A 5,992-nucleotide genomic window follows, 5' to 3' on the forward strand; every position below is an offset into this window, starting at 1 on the left:
AGAACTTGATCTCAGACATGGACACATGCTATGATGCATGAAATCTGAGTTTCAAGGGAATATGTTGTGCAAATGGTGAGAGGAGAAGAGTACAGTTGCATATAAGCATCAATTATGTTGATCTTGGCTATGTGCACACTTATTCAATGATTCCTCAATGATTTGCCCCTTAAAAATGAGATATAATCTATAAAAATGTGATTTTTCAACAACCCAGGAACCTTTCTATAAAACTGTCACCATGATAGAAAGTTTGATGCTCAGCTGAGCTAGATATTTTGAATTTGGAAGTCTTGATCTTATATTTTGAAGTTTTGATCTTCTTTTCATGATTGTCGGTACCAACACAGTGGCATAAAGGCCCTTGAACCCTGTTATGGACCAGAACCAGAACCCATATACTTTGTACCAATTCCTGGTATCATACCAGACATGGACTCAGCAATAGAACACATGAGTAGCTTGACTGGTACAGTATAAGGTGCTAAAAACAATAAAATGTGTTGTTCTGATAAATCTGACAATTCTGACAAACACAGGGACTGAAATGAAAAATGGACTTCACAGTCAATTAGACAATTCAAAAACACACAGATTCCCCACAAATTTTATATTTTTCTGATTTTATTTCAATTTTATATAATTTTCCAAAGTTCAGATTATAGAAAAATAAAAGAAATATATGTGCTGTCTAAAAAATGAAATACCCCTGACAGCCTCATTGGACTTTTTAAACCCCTAATGGCACTAAAAATACAAAATAAAAAAATATAGTCACAATCTGCAATCTTTGCTGATGGAAATAGACATAAATTTTGCTCAAATCTGTGTAGTATAGAGGCCAGAATAAAATCTTGAAATAATTCATAAATAAAATAAATTTCAATGAGATATATGTACATATATACCCTTGTCACCAAATTTAAACCATACACTCCAATCATGTCTAAACAGCTTAATATTTCCAAATGTGTTATGTGAGACCTCTTCAAGTTTAAATCAATACTCAATTTTGATTTAAAGCTCCAGTACTAATGACTGGTACTAAGGTCGGTACCAAACCAAACCTTCAAATCTAAAATCATGTCTCATACTCAATTGGGGTCTCTGAATTGATGCTTCTATCCATTCTATGAAACTAAAACGATGCCCAACAAACAATCAGATAGGGAAAATCATGATGAATTCGATGAGGACTGAGATGCAATGCTATCGGTACCGATGTGCTGAGTCAGCACCGAGAACCGCCGTTTCGAAGACTTACGGCGACCGACGACAGCGTCGAAACATTCTTAGAGACGAAACGATGAAAACTGCAGCGGCCCGAAGCTTACCATGGCCGGAGTACCACCGGAGAGATAAGCCTTGGTCGGGACTGGACATGTCCTGTGCGAATTAAGTTCATTGGAACTCATACGAATATTGATGTAATAAGATACGCCTGATGAAAGTGCCAAACGAAATTTAAGTTTAAAAACACGGATCTTGATGCATGTATCTCAATCTAAAGGCCGGAGTTTAAATCCATAACCATCGGATCCCTACCATCGGGCCCCACATGTCATAATAACCGTTTGGGCTGTTCTGCATGAGTTTTGACACAAGCCCGATGTTACTTAAATTAATATCCAAGGCCCATAAGCCCAATACGCATGTCCAAGGCCCAAAAGCCCAAATCTTGAAGCCCATTTAACTAAATCATCTCTGCACCAATCCTGAAGCCCAATGATTTCAATCCAATGGCTTGTGCACAACTCAAAGGCCCAAAAGCCCCAATCTCAAAGCTCTGCACTAATCTTAAGTCCACATGTGACCAGAAGATCCCTTTTTACACATAAATCCCTCTGTTTATTTAAAATATGTAGAGAAGTCCCTGTAAATTTACAAAAAGGCCCCTGTCAGCATAAAACCTTCCCAAATAAGCCCTTAAAGGCCCATTTCACAATAAAAACCCTATCAATGACCCAAATTACAACTGCAGGTCCTCCAGAAATCACAAACAAGTCCCTGGAACATAAAATCTTTACAAATAGGTCTTTTCAAGTCCTTTTTGACCATAACTTTTTCATACTAAGTCCAAATCAACTCAAATCAGTCCCAAATGAACCCAAATTCAATCCTTCATAATTCTACTCCACACAAAAATATAGATAAAGTAAAATATATGTCCATCATAACTTCAATCAACACGAAAATGAAAGTGATTCAGAGAATTATAAAAAGACGTATTCAATGTTGGATCCTCTTAGTGTGGGAATTTGAGGTCTCGTCGTCGCTAATTGATGCCATGGCTGCTCATGAGAATCGAGGGATTCGATTGAACTACTATGGGAGGGGGGGTCGAATAAAAGAGATTTTCTAATGATTGACCTAATTACTTATATAATTCAAAGTTAGAGACAAAAACGTCAATTTGTTTTATCAGTATTAATTAATATTTTTAAATGATTCAATCACTAAATTGAGATATAAATAAATATGATGAGTTTAAATGGGAAAATAACTATATTTAAAGTTTTAATAGATAAATATCTAATTAATGGAGATATATATCTAAATTTCTATTATATATAATAGTTTTAATAGTTGTATTTTAAGTTTCACAATTTTTGTTATTAGTCATTTAAAAGGGTGAGATATAAAAAAACATAAAAGTTATGTATAATTTTATAAACATTTGAATTTTATTTGTATTATTCTATACATTAATTATGGTTACTCACACTATTTTTATTTATGCACATGCATTCCGTTGCTTTAGAAATAACTCAACTATATATAAAAGCCATATGAATAAAATGAATTTCGCGTGATGAACTTCTCTCTCTTTAAAAACACTTTGCTTTTCAATTTTATTTGAGCAATAAATGAAAATTATTTGTATAATACAAATGTACACATTACTTAATTTTTCGTCTAAGATATTAGAGAAAACTAAATTAATGGAACAAAATAAAAGGAGAATTAATGCATGAGAAAGAATGAAATAAAGCAATTATAAAATGAGAAAACTAATTTTAAAAAATATATATAAGAAATGAAAAACAAAAATACTAAATTGATCCTTCTCATCTAAAAAAACAAGTGCACTGATCTTTATAACTAGAACTTTGTGATAAACGTATCCAAAATATAATCAGCATCCATTGACGCCATTTCTATTGTTCCTTCCACTCCGCTTTTTTTTCTACTTTTATTTGCTACTTCTTTGCCTCTTTGGTAAAAGTTTTAAGTAGAAATAACTAATGAAATTAAAAATCGAACGTTGGGACAAAGTTTTGCCATTTTGGTAAAAGCTATTCTTTTCGGAATTTTGAATTTCAGTTTGCTTCGATCTTTTTTTATCTGATATTGATTAGAAATTCATTAAAAAAATCTTGAAAGTTAAGGTTTTTTTTGTAAAATATAAATTAATAAATGAAGTAACCATGTTATTTTTCATCTTATATTTAGCAACTCATGCCGATGGTTGACTTAATTTTTCCACCAAAAATGCATATTGAACCCGCGTGGGGGGGGGGGGGGGGGGGGGTATCTATGCGCATAATTCATTTATTGTGATTTGTTAACATGTAATTAACGAGTCCTAATTAATTAGAGAAACGATGGAGTCCGTAACTCATCATGTCAAATTCCAAGTCACGCTTATAAAATATTTATATATATATATGCTCTGAGAGCTCAAACTACAACTGCTTACAAAATTTATGTTAATTAATATTTGTCGACAAAAGCAATGCAAACATATAAAAATAAATAAAACTATTCATATACCGTTTAATATGTTTAGTATGCGTCATGTCATATTGATCAAATATAATACTATTGTGTCATGTCTTAAATTTTTTTTTTATTCGCCAACTTGATTATGAAATAAAATTAATAAATTACATAGGAATAAAATATTTATACTAATTAAATAGTGGCGAAGAATGAAATTGCAATAATGTAAATTAGTTTTATCACATAAGCTTCATGCTTGTTTTAATTCTTATAGGTGCAAATTAAACTAGAAATATGTGCCACTTGCATGCAATCATTTTGTATTAGCCACACAACAATTACAATTTACCCATAAATATGTTACTTATATATTTGTGGGTGAAAACGGTATGAATAATATCCGATCCGTATTTGATCCATGTTCTAAAACTTAAGATGCGGATATCCGATATCTGAATATTCGTGTGGATAAGGATAGTGATATGGTTTTACGTTTCAATTATCCGTATCCGAATAGTAGATATATATATATATATACCAAATATTTTAATATATATTATGAAAATTTTATAGATAAATATTATGAACTTTAATATTTTTTAATATTATTTTAATAAATATCCGATCTGATCCGAATCCCTATCCAAGCTAGTATTCAAACTTTGTAATTATTTACACTCGTGTTTCTTTATATTAACGTACCATTGAAAGTTTATACATGTGATGAATCAGAATTAGCTGATATGGTGTGCAAAATGGACTCACTTAGTCACTTATATTATATATTTGCATTTGCATGCCACCTGGATAGATAAGATGGCCCAGCGGTTCGAATTTCGATGCTAAAATGAAATGGATACAGCTCGGCTCAACTCAACTCTTTAGTAGTGCTTTGCTTTGCTTGATTTCACCTCCTCTTTGTTCTTAACTGAGCCATCTATTGTTGTACTTGTATTGTACCCACCCTACTAAATGCATATATATATAAGGAATGATCAAATATCCTACAGATAGTCTAACTACAGTCATACTCATATCTACTTTATTAAATAAAATTATGTAAACAAACAAATTTATAGTAAATAAACTAACAATTATAATTTCCTTCTTAGATCATCCGATGGAAATTAAGGCTGCAAGTCCCCAATCGCCCAATCATCAAATGTGATCACCAGCGTTGCAAAACCAACCTTGGTGATCGAGCTTAAGAACACCCTAGTTCTACTTCTACTTCTACTCACATTTGAGTTACTTCATAAGATGTGCTCTTTCACTCTGAGCAACACATTAATCATTGCTATTAATTCATTCATTCATCCAATTATTAAGGTTTGCTTCTTCAGATCAATCAGTAAAACACAAATATTTTTTTTTACGGCCGTAAAAAATCCGGCATGAAAAATGTTAATCCGGATTATTTGTAGCAGTCTTTCGAATAAATCAAATTATATAGTATTCCATCTATTTTTTAAAAAATATATTAAATATTTGTAATACTTCAATACAAAAAATAAATAAATTATAAATAAAAACTGAATCCGGAAATAGCAAAAAAAACCTAAATCCGGAAAAAAAATTTCCGGATTTAGCAAAAAAAAAAAAAATCCTAAATCCGGAAATTTTTTTTCCGGAGTTAGAACCGAGTTTCCGGAAAATTTTTTTCCGGATTTAGAGTTTAATTCCGGAAATTTTTTTTCCGGAATGGGTATATTTTGAAAACAACAACCGATTTGGATATTTTTTTAAATTTAATATAAAATTTTGATATTAATAAAAAATTCGGCTCAAATGAAATACAGAAGAATATGTGGACATCCATGTCATGTCAGCTAGATCTTAATTAAGCTGAATCGCTCCATTAATTATTTTTCCATACGTCCTGACGATGTGGGACCTGCGCTGCAGCGATTCGTCTCTCTAACGGGCAACGGATGGATCAAATCAGCAATTTAAATGGGGGAAGGTATAAATAATTATCCCGTCCGAATTAACCATAAGCTAATTCCAGGCTAAAGTTTAACTGCGCTAACCAATAGAAAAAAATAAAAATAAATAAATGTGATGTTTCAATTAAGCACGTCTGAGCAATGAACAAAAAATGAGAAATTGGCGGACGGGACAATTAATTATAAAATGAGTAACTTTTCAATTGAAAAAATCTGTCAAGTCAACATATATATGTCACAGAACAAACAACACAACATGGTCATTGGATTGAATATTTATTAAAAATATCAAAAAGTTCATAATATTTATCTAATTAATTATA

Source organism: Carex rostrata, chromosome 18 (assembly GCF_964058835.1).
Source record: "Carex rostrata chromosome 18, lpCarRost1.2, whole genome shotgun sequence".
NCBI lineage: Eukaryota > Viridiplantae > Streptophyta > Magnoliopsida > Poales > Cyperaceae > Carex > Carex rostrata.